Consider the following 11,685-nt stretch of genomic DNA (forward strand, 5'->3'; position numbering starts at 1 on the left):
CAGAACCTCTTTTATTTGTAATATATATGACAATGTGACCCTTTCCAGTCATTTCACAATGAATAGTGAGATGGTGACAGCACCATTATATTAAGAAATTCCCTGTTATTTATTAGATGTATTTATCACTATGATGGGCCTCTTTCCTCATCAAGGACAGGAGGAAAGTCTGGAATCAGAACAGGGTAACATCTCCAGAGCAGTGTCTGCCTCATTTATGTTTAAAAGCTTGTTCTGCTCAGCCAGCTTGGAAAGGACTATCTCCAAACCTGGCAGGATGGAGGCAGCTGAGATTTCACACTAACAAATTAAGGATATTATGCTGACACCACAGATTGATTTAATCACGATTGCAGTACATAGGACAAGATCCAGTTGGAAGTTGCCAACCCTTCCCAAGATGAGAACCAATAGTCTGGGCTTTTCCTCTTCCCTCCCACATCTCTGGGGAAGCTGGGTCTTTCAGGCGTGTTGGGCAACACTAGAAGTACTCTAATGAGCAATACAATTTTCCACCCGCCAAGAAGGAACTGATAGCACAGTGGTTTTATCTCTATCATATGTAAAGCCAGAGTGACAGGCATAAATGACCCTGTCTGCATTAGGTAATTACGTAGATTGTATCATAATACATTTTCATGCATTCTCGGTAATAGGGAGAGTTTACATCTGTCTGATTGTATATCATTTTTACACACTTTAACCTATGCTTTACCCATGTAGGTCATCTTGCGCTGCCAATATTTAACTCCTCTTTAGCGATGTTCCCAGAAGACTAACTGCTCTGTGGTCCAGTGCTGCTCTTCTTCCAGGCTGAGTGATGCCCAGCATCATTTAACCAACACACCCTGTGAGCTCAATGCCTCGCGGACTGTTTATGCCATAACATTAGCACCATTCTCTGCATCATTGAGAACCTCCCAGAGCTGGTGAAAATGTGAAGAAGGCCCTATGTGTCACTGACAGAAGACTAGAAATGGTATGGAGATGAGACTGTAATTGGGCTTTAAAGTAAACGTGTCACTACTCTGTTGTAACAAAGGCATGAAAGTGTCCAAGTTACCAGGTAACCAGGGGACGCTGAACTGTCATTACAATGAGAGCTCAGCGTAGCCGGCAGTGATATCATCGCCGGCTCCACTGAGCTCTCATTGTAATGACAGCAGGTCCCGGCCAATAGGAAACAGTTGGGCGGAGCTAGCTGTCACTGCTAGCTCCATCCAATCATTTTCTACTTATTTTTTCTACTTCTTTTTACTGTTTTTCTATTCTGCTCAGTACCGCTGAGGTACCGAGCAGAATAGCCGAGCCGAATGCCGAGGGGCGGCATTTGGCTACTCACTGCTGTTCGGCCCCTATGAGAATAGTCCGAACAGCAGCAAGTAGGCTGCCGGAGTTTCAGCTCAGCTGAGTTGAACTCCTTCTGCACTTCGGGATGGCCGAAAATGCTGAGCATGTTCAGCTGACCCGAAGCAAGCCGATGTATGGCTGATTTCAGCCGGTGTACGGCTGAAATCAGCTGTACAAGCCTTAAGTGAAAAGACAGAACAGCTTTTGGCTCACTTCACTTCGGGTCGGTTATTCACACGACTGCCTTTGGCAGCTTTGTGAATAACCTGTAAGAGATGTGCCTGTGAGTGTTGGGAAGCTCTGAAATTGCCAACAAAAGAAGCTTAATCCAAAAGCGTTGCAATTTTTGACAAATATTCAATTCACCAAATTCCCCTACAAATAATACACACAGATGTGTCATTTTTTATTCTCTACAAGAAAACAGTAACCGGGAATAAAAATTTCTTCCTGTCCAACATTTCCTGTATTTCTATTCCTACACTATAATAAATTTTATCGCTTAGATTAATATGACCCTCCGGATCTCATTGTGATGGAGCTGTGCCTCTGTCCCCAGCTCTTGGCTGGAGATTTCTTCCTCTAAAGTTTCAATGCTGGGGAAATCCTGACAAATAATTTGACATGAATGAGTTCCCTAAAAACACAATCCTCAAGGGTCCCGTATCAAACATTATATCAGGTCACCTCTGTGTCCAGATGGCATAGGTGCATGTTGGGAATATCCCTACACATTCGTATTTCCTGCAACTGCATAAAACAGAACATGTTTGTGCATAAATTGCAGTATTTCTTGAAAAAAGGTCCAGGGTCGCTGTAACAAATAAAAACATCTGTATCTGCGGAGGTCAACCAGAGGGTAATAAAGATGGAGAATGTCCTGTAATCAGATGTGTCTTATGTTCTTCAGTAACAATGGGCTTGATCTTTTGTCATGTAAACTTGTATTGAAATTAATAAACATCTGGCAAATGAAACTATTATTTTCTCCAAAAATTGCTCATGCTCAACTTAAGTATCAAGAAATCAGACCCCAACAACAAGTATGTTGTTTGAGCCTAAATCCTCCTTTAAGACGGAATAAGTAGGGGACAGGCATTGGAACTTTGTAAACTGCTGGTTTGCACTACACAGCCCATCCATGGCTGGCTCAGGATTTACAGCCTCCATTATGCAGTCAGTTGGAGCAGGCAATGAGGAGTTGCAAGGAGACAGGTTTTAGGGTCTGGCCTACAGTAAGTAATAGGCATCCCATTACAGACCCCACCAAATGAATTACCTCTTGTACTATGCTGCCTGCATGCAGGGGGTGAGGACTGTAAACACTGCACTGGCTATTGATGGGGTGGCCAAGAATTTTGCAGCTTAGGGGTACCTTTTGATATTCATAGATGGCAGGCCATCAGTGGGCGCCACTAATTGGAGAGGAGGAAACATTGAGGGAGAGGCAGAACTGCAGTGAGGGAGGAGTTTGGCCAGGGGCAGGGAAAACTTGCAGAGGGCTGAAGAGAGCATCCATCTAAATCCATCTGGTGCCACACCCCCACAGGTATAGGCCACTGCTGTCCCCAGGGCTGCTCCACCGAGTTCTGCAGTATGAGTATTCTTTAACCACTTCCTGTGGGTTCACGTAGGGTGAGGGTCTCCCCTGATAGATCATAGGAGAGATCAGTGGCTTCCAGCCGCTGATCTCTCCTCCAATCACTGGACCCGGAAGTGATGTGCATTACATCACTTCCGGTGTCACTGGGCATATTCTCTGGCTCCTAGAGCCTGAAGAAGAAGCTAATGAAGCAGATCTCTGCTTCATCAACTTCTTAGAGGTCCCTAGGTGACATTAGGGGCCTAAAAGACCCCTGATGTCTCCATAAAGAGGACCTGTCGCATTATATTTGCTATTACTTGTTAGCCCCCTATGCAATAACAATAAAACTGAGTGTAAAAAAATTGTAAAAATGAAAGTAACATAAAAGAAAATAAAAAATGCAAAATAAATTGTTCAAAGTCCCCCCCCACGTGCACGCACATACATCGCAAACACGCGTCGGATGCGTCTACGTGCAAAAACAAAAATTGCGCCACACATGTTATATATCGTTTTGCAATTTTAAGGCTTGACATGTTTGGTATGTATTTACCCAGTGTGACCCCGTCTTTTATATTTTACCACAAAATTGGGCATTATAAACTCTTTCTGTGCACTAAATTTTATTTTAGTGTATTTTATCCTAAAAATACTTGTTTGATAAACATTTGCGCAAATACTGTGCGACATAAAAAAAAGTACAACTAGCATAATTTTATTTTGCAGGGCCTCTGCTTTCAGAAAATATATAATTGCTAGGGGGTCTGAAGCTGTTTTCTAGCCAAAAATTCTGATTGTATCATGTGTGTGCAAACGTAAGAAATTGCTCCGGGCAGCAAGTGGTTAATGTATCTTCTGCTGACAGCACCACTGTGGTCTGCAGCTTTTGCAGCTCAGTTAAGTCCTAGCTTAAAGGCATCTCCCAAGCTCCCTATGCCTTTATTTACATTGTTTGCTTATTAACCTTGAAAAAGGCCAACAATTAGTATTAGGGCTGCCCCCTTTTCCCCACATAGACTTCAATGGGGTGTGAAGCTAAGTTTGAGTTTGAATTTTGATTTTCAGTAGTGTTTTTATTTCCCCACATAGTTTTCATTTTCTCACTCTGACAGCTCTTTGTCAAGATGAACCTCGTGACACTGTGGCCAGAGGCGTCACAAAGGGGGGTGCGGCCCACACCGGGTGACCCCATTAGAGGGGGTGACGCAAAAATGGCTGACAGTCATTTTGGTGTCACCCCCTCTGAAATGTCAGGTACTCGGTCATGGACCAAGAGCCCAACAGCTGCACAAGAAAGAAGGGGACCCAGCGACATACCTTATCCTGCCGGATGAAGTCCCCTCCTCTCTTTCCCGGCATCCATCAACAAGATGGGTGGTGACAGCAGTGAAGTGCACATGACATCATTTACGCATGTGCGTCATAAAGTCACGTGTAAAGTCATGACATTCGCATTGGTGACACCCGGCCTGGTCACACCGCTGACTGTGGCCTGGGTCACACCACTGACTGTGACAGCAGCAGTGTGACCAGCAGAAACCAAATAGGTTTCCATCTTGTAAAGGGCTACGTGATCCTTCTAGGATCCCAGCAAACTCATTTATTGGTCTTTATTGGTCAGTTGAAGCCCGGGAACTCGCAAGGAGATGGTAAAACAACTTCAGCATTGTCTATAAAGGCCAAACATTTATGCAGAAATGACATAACCTTTAATAAACCTCAAGTCATTTACACCACTAAAGTCTATTGTTTCACAACAAGCAATGTGGGAAAGTTGTTTTTTTACTTTTTGCTAACATAAAGTATCTGCATTTCCTTACGTAATTATATGATATGCAGTGTGCAAACTTACTACATCATTTATTGATTCATAAGCTGCAGATTTTTAAAGCGTAAGTTCATTTTCCGAACTGAATTTGGGAAAATGGAATTACCCATTCAAATCTGGCCTCCTCTCCTGCCCCGGTAAAAAAAAAAAGTTAACAAAGGATCTAAACCTTGCCCACACTGTTCAGAAAAAAAATATCTCAGATTTGCAATGTAGTACTGACCTGAGGAAGAGGGGCCAGTGCTCGATCAGACTGCACTGTGTGTAATGATTAGTGATCCAACCGCGCTGATCAATGAGAAGCGCTTCTGACTACGCTGAACCATTGAGTGCTCGCAATTTGAAAGCGAAATTCTAAATTTAGAGTGCAGGGCTGCGTAGTACCGATGCAGGGGAAGGAGCGTTTGCCGAAAGGTAAGTATAGCGGGGGGAAAAGGGGGGTAGAGGGGGCCAGATTTGAGCGGGTAATTCTATTTTCCCAAATTCACTTGGGAAAGTGAACTTATCCTTTAGAGTGTTCTGGAGTAAAGGAAGTGGGTGGTAGTTTTCTTAACAGGTTTATAGACAGCAAGAAAAACCTGACAATAGTTTTAACCCTTCCTACACACAATAACTCAATGAAAAGCTAAAAAAAAAAAGAATGTTCCGCTTCAAAGTCCACTTTGAAGAAAAAAAGTCCACCTCTGGTCCTTCCCCTTTCCTAACTTTTTGTCCTCAGAGCCATTTGCCCCTCAACGAACAAGTCAAATGTAATTTTGAAAGTCATCATGTAATACCACATTATGGCTGCTAGATGGAGCCAAGGAGCATAGAAAATAAATACTTCTTTGTTATGCTCCTCAGCTCCATCTAGGGGCCATAACACAGTATCTTACATATTGTACATAAAAACTGGAAAAATAATGTATCAAGAATGTTCATTATGGGCTCTTGTCATACAGAATGAACATTCATGGAGTTTAACAAAGAGAATGGCACTGAGAATTTTTTTTATATACACTCCTAAAAGTTTGATCATGCCCCCACCACTGGTTTATTTTCTTAGAATGAAGTGACTAATGAGGATTTCTATGTGAGTGCTTGTGGTTATAAAACTGTATGACACCCTAACAATAAACTTCTCTTATTGCACCCTTGTGGTCTGTTATATATACGATTTGAAGTGTTATGTAATATCTGTTATGTTAGGGCATAAAACTTCCAGTTGATCCTATCAGAAATCCAGTGAGCTTATAATTTACTCCTGCACACTTTGCTTCTGCTGTACAATTGTTGGTTAGCAGTGTTATTAGCCCTAACCAATTCTGCCTGTGGACCATAGAACACCTCCCTGTTATGGGATGGAGATGAGGAGAGGGGGAGGTGGTCTGTTGTCCTAACACAGTTCCTGTCATTGGGTGACAACACTGCTCCTCCATAGATGCAGACAATAAGTGTTGTCACCCTACAGCAAATAGTGTGCTATTGGCAGGATCACCAGGTAAAAATAAAGTAAAAAATGGCCTGAGAAAAGAAAATGAATGCAGCCACCACATAAACTACACATTTGTTCTTGGTTAAATATCCTTTGAGTCATTCAGGAAGTATTATGATTCCTTATCGGGTAAATGAGAGAGTGAGAAGACATGCACAGGCCTTTAGAGCACATTTGTAAACCGTTAAAGGGTCTTTAAGACCCCCAAGGGACCCCTTTACCTGTTTAGGGAAAATAAAAGCTTCCAATCTGTGAATATCCCCTCTTACGAAGCTGAGTGCATGCAGTCATCTCTACATGGGAGTAGAGATTACACGCATGGGTCCCACATAGATGATGTGGATTTACATTTTAGATGGATATTACCTATCTAGTGTAACATTTCTCTGTAATAATAAATAACTCTTCTGCCCAATGAACATCTGCTTGGATACTGAATAAGCATGATGGAAAATGTGATCATGAAAGAACTTTGTCTTGTATATGGCATTATTATGCAGCATTATCTACTGTCTCTTGCACAATCTGAAGCTTGAATCAAACCCTGAACGCTCAGATCTTACATCTTTATTATTTTGCATGTATGACCAAATCTAGTAAATGTGAGGGTTTCAGAACCAAGCCTAGGTTAGGTTGGGCAAACCAATCTATCCACATTTAGGGGACTTTACACACATCTAATATAGGTAAATAGAGCACAGTCAGGATATTTGCTTACAAATATACAAAACAGTTAATGATAAGTTGTAACAGACTTATGGGCTGATAGCCAGAAACAGCCAGTTTCATCACACTGGTGGGTTTACATTGAACATGTATTGAATTAACTTCTGGACTCAAGAATGTTTAGTATGGCCAATGAAGGTGGATCACAAGCTTTTCTCTTTCTATAAATCTCATCAAAATTATGCTTTCCTATAACTTTGTTTCAAAATAAAATCCAGGCGCAGAGATAATGCTAAATAAGATGGCCTGCCCAGGTCGTCGTTATGGGTTACAAAATGTAAGGGCTGTTTAAGATGGTTAGGGCAAGCTTGCTGTTTTATAATGATTTACAGGGGATAGGGTGTAAAGTCACATGACCCATCTCACTCACACAACTGTGCATCACTTCATTCTTTTGACAATACCCCTTAATTTCGATCACCTTAAGTAATGGGCTTAACTACACTATTACCATGAGTACACTACCACTAGTAATTTTTACTTTTATTTTATTTTTTAGTATGTTGTAGCTGGTTGCCAATCAAATTTATATTAAGGACCCTATTATTTTCATATATCTTTCTAAAAAGTATGTTACATTATCTATCTAACTTCTTGTTTCTATTACTACCAGTGAGATGAATGTATATGGTGGACATGACTCGCACTCTGGAGATACCCCCTCCCCCACTCGGGATTGATCGATCAAGCGGGCCACTCCCCTGTATACATCTAATCGGGGATGGTCTGCACCCCAGCACTTCCACATTGTTTGATCGACTCGATCGTTCTTTGAGGCAGTGCTGGTGCCGATGTGCCTGGTCGTTTGGCTTTGACATCACGCTGACGGGAGGAGGGACCACCATCCTGTGGGTGTGAGATGGGACGGCGGGGCTAACCCAACAGCGCCGTTCCATCGGGCTGACGGCCCCGGGAGGAGGAGTCAGTTACACGGGCTACCTCCACTTGTCGGATGCGCCTATTTAGGGCACATGAAATGTTTTATTTACCTTGTCAATCATGTATTTTCTTTATTAAAAATGAATTTTATTATATTGATGGATTTTTTGACATTATGTTGAACCATACTCCCTGGCATTAGTTAGTAGACACTTTTAAAGCCCCATCTTTTCTTTTCTCTTTTTTGGCTTACGAATGCTAAATAAGAATAGAAAGGGGCAGAAATGGAAAAAAACAGGAAAATGTTTTCCCGTAGTTGTCTTCATGAAATTGGACCTATTTGGTAACTCCACAAGTCTGCATGAATAAATCCCTGACACGTCACAATGCACAGCAACAGTATCATTTTATAAAATGTACCTTTTGGCCCAAACAAAAAGCCTTTACCTCTACGGAAGGTACTGTTTTGGGACTGAGATAAGGAATCTAAAAGGATGATTCACAAAGCTGCCGAAGGCAGCCAAGTGAATAACCGGGCTGAACGCTGTTCACCTAATCACTTTAGCTCAGTACGGCTAATTTCAGCCGCACATCAGCATGTTAGAAGTAACACTTTCGACTCAGCCAATCCAACATCTGGATCGGCTGAGCCGAACCTTTCAGCAGGCTACTCACTGCCGTTCGGCCTATTCCCACAGGGGCTGAACAGCAGTGAGTGAATATTCTGCTCGGTACCTTTGTGGTACCGAGCAGAATAGAAAATCAGTGAAAAAAGTAGGGGAAAAAAAGTAGAAAAAAAGTTTATGAATGTAAATAAATGATAAATTAAAAACAATAAATAAAGATTTGTTTAAAAAAGAAAATAAATACATTTTTAAAAATGGGCGGTGCTAGCAGTGACAGCCAGCTCCGCCAATCTGTTTCCGGCTCCGGCTCCGCCCAGTTGTCATTGTTTAATGACCTGAGGTAACCTGGGGACGCTGATCTGTCATTGCAACTGGGCAGAGCCACACATGAGATCACGGCTGGCTGCGCCCAACTGTTAGTTGCGAGGCTTTCGGTCGGCCAAAGGCTGGCATATCGCCCTGCTTTGGCTCAGTCAAGCCGCTGAGCCGTTCGGCCAGCTTCGGGAGCTGTACGGGCTGTAGTGAATAGCCCATACAGCAGCCCTTCGGTGCTCCGGCGGCCGAAGCTAGCCGAAGGATGAGCCGGAGCTACGGCTGATCCTTCAGCTAACTTTGTGAATAACCCTCTAGGAGAAATTTGTCATCAGTCTATTGCAGGAAGGATGAAGCAATCTTCAATCCCTAGGGATACCTCATCACTTGACTATGCTTGACTATGATTTGCTTTACTATGGATTTACAACAAATCCACGTGATTCAGATTCGAGTGAATGGGTGATTTTTTTTGCATGAATTTGCCCTGGGCAAATTAGGGGACACCAAAACCCACAAAAGTAGCTCCCCATCTAATTTTACCAAAATTCAGTAGTGTCTAAAAGTTATGTATATACTGTATATATAATTGTGTGTGAATGAGGTGAACATTCACTTTGCTCCCCAATCATGTACAAGATTAAAAAAAATTTAAAAAGTATTTTTGCTTGCATATGATTGGATGATGGAAGTCAGCAGAGCTTCACCTTATTTACTAAGCTAAGGGAAAATTATCTTGCAAAGTGAAAATTTCCTTACAAAGTACAGCTTTTTTTGCCATTAGTAAATGAACCCTAGGAATTCATAAAAAATTATTAAAAATGGTCCATAACTCAAAATTAATATCTAAACATCCTCAGTGTAATCAATAAAGCCCACGTGCACCCATAACCTGATGATTGCACAAGAACCCACGCACTCCAAGACCCTCACCTATAGAGCAGGTGAGGTAGCAGACCACAGGGGACAGCTCTGAGGGAGAGGCAGTAGAGCAGCAATGAACTGTAAGATAGAGAAGACACTTCATATGGGGGGTGACAACTGTCTCCTGTTATGTTTCTGCAATTTGGACATCATTTGCACCTCTGGTGGAGAGCACAAGTGACCTTACTGACACACATTGTGCAGAAGAGCTAACAGGCCGAAAAAAAGTCACACGCTCTAATACTGCCTCTAGGTTTGATCACGGCATGTATTCACCATGGCATTGTTTTACTAAGCTTATGCAATGTCACAACATTTATTTCAGTGCAGAGTTGCATTAATTTTTCACCAAGATCTTGTAGTAATGATGGGAAAGTTGAACCACTGTGTAAAGTCTTCTCCAGCACATACCAAAGATTCTCAACGGGGTTAAGGTCTGGACTGTGTGGTGGCCAATCCATGTGTGAAAATTATGTCTCATGCTCCCTTCACCATCCTTTCACAATTTGAGCATGATGAACCCTGGCATTGTCATCTTGCAATATGCCTGTGTCATCAGGGTCATTCAGTAGGCAGCTGACCTCATTTTTTGGGGACATAACATTGCTGAACCTCGACCTGACCAACTGAAGTCAGCCCAAATCTTAACACTGCCCGAAATCCAGGTGGTGATCTTTTTTTTTTTTGGCTAGGCAGTGTATGTTTCACTGTTTTCACTATCAGGAAGCCCATTTAGAATGATAATGTGGAGCTGGAAACAATTTGCAATTTACTGAAAACAATTTGCAACTTGCGAATAGGGTGTCCATGGGCGGCTAGCAATCCCATCAAGCTTCAAGTGGTGCTGATGCTTCCCAAAGCCCACTAAGATCTGCCAGAAGTGTGATGAAAGCTGTCTCTTTAAGGAGAAAAAAAGAACAATTGAATCCAGTTATGTCATTAAAAAAATATTTCCATTTATTTTGAAATATACCGTAACTAGCATGATTACCTAAATTTACCTTGACATTAGCCTAATCACCTGCAAAACAGAACTCTGAGAGTTCAGAGCTTGTGAGCATGCTTGTAAAAGGGACAGTGCAGTGGTCACTTCATCAATATGAAGTTGCCCCTTCATTGTCCAATGGCAGGATGGGGCAGGTCTTTCCATTCTGTGTTGCTTAGTGGCGGTGCCGACTGTAGGGAAGTCCGGGGTCTGTGGTGCCTAAAAGGTTTGCCTTGTATGGATCACAAGACCTCACAAGTAGACATGTAAGCCGCCAGAAATCGTTTCGGAATCATTTGGGTTTTTTTTTTTCGTTATCGGATCCTAAATTCGGATCAGTCCGATATTCAATATTCGGATTTCAGATGGATATGATATTTTGTTTTCACTTTTGGATCTATTTGGTTTGAGTTATTCATATTCACAATTAAATAATAAAAAAACCAATGTGAGCCCCCACCCAAAATTATATTTGCATCCGATGCATCCGAATTTTCGTTACCGCAACAATCGTATTAATTTGAATTCGTTATTTTTTCCATTCGGAAATTCAGATGCATCCGAATTTCCGAATGTGCCAATATTCATCCAAGTTTACTCACAAGTAAAACAGTTCACTTACATACATTTTAGATTTTGAATATGTATTGAGGTGCTTGTTTGGAGTTCAGCTTCAAACTCCAATTAGATTTGATATTTATTTATTTACTTATTTATTTTTTTAGAAATATCTTAATTGCTGAGGTGCATATGCATTCAACATAATAATGGTAGCCTTGGTCAACAAATGACACAGAACCAAACTTCAGTTTTAAAAAGGACACCCAAGCAGCTTTGTTGAGGTTGCGTGGGTTTAGAGGATGTAACCTCCAATAAACAAACATCTGTTCAACACTTACAATAAACAGTAACCAACATCCCAATGTAAGGTAAAACTGGCAATAAACCCGTGGCAGCCTCTAATCTCAGCAAAGGTGGGCAGGTATCTCTTTGGTA

Source organism: Nanorana parkeri, unplaced genomic scaffold (assembly GCF_000935625.1).
Source record: "Nanorana parkeri isolate BGI_ZX_2015 unplaced genomic scaffold, ASM93562v1 scaffold164, whole genome shotgun sequence".
NCBI lineage: Eukaryota > Metazoa > Chordata > Amphibia > Anura > Dicroglossidae > Nanorana > Nanorana parkeri.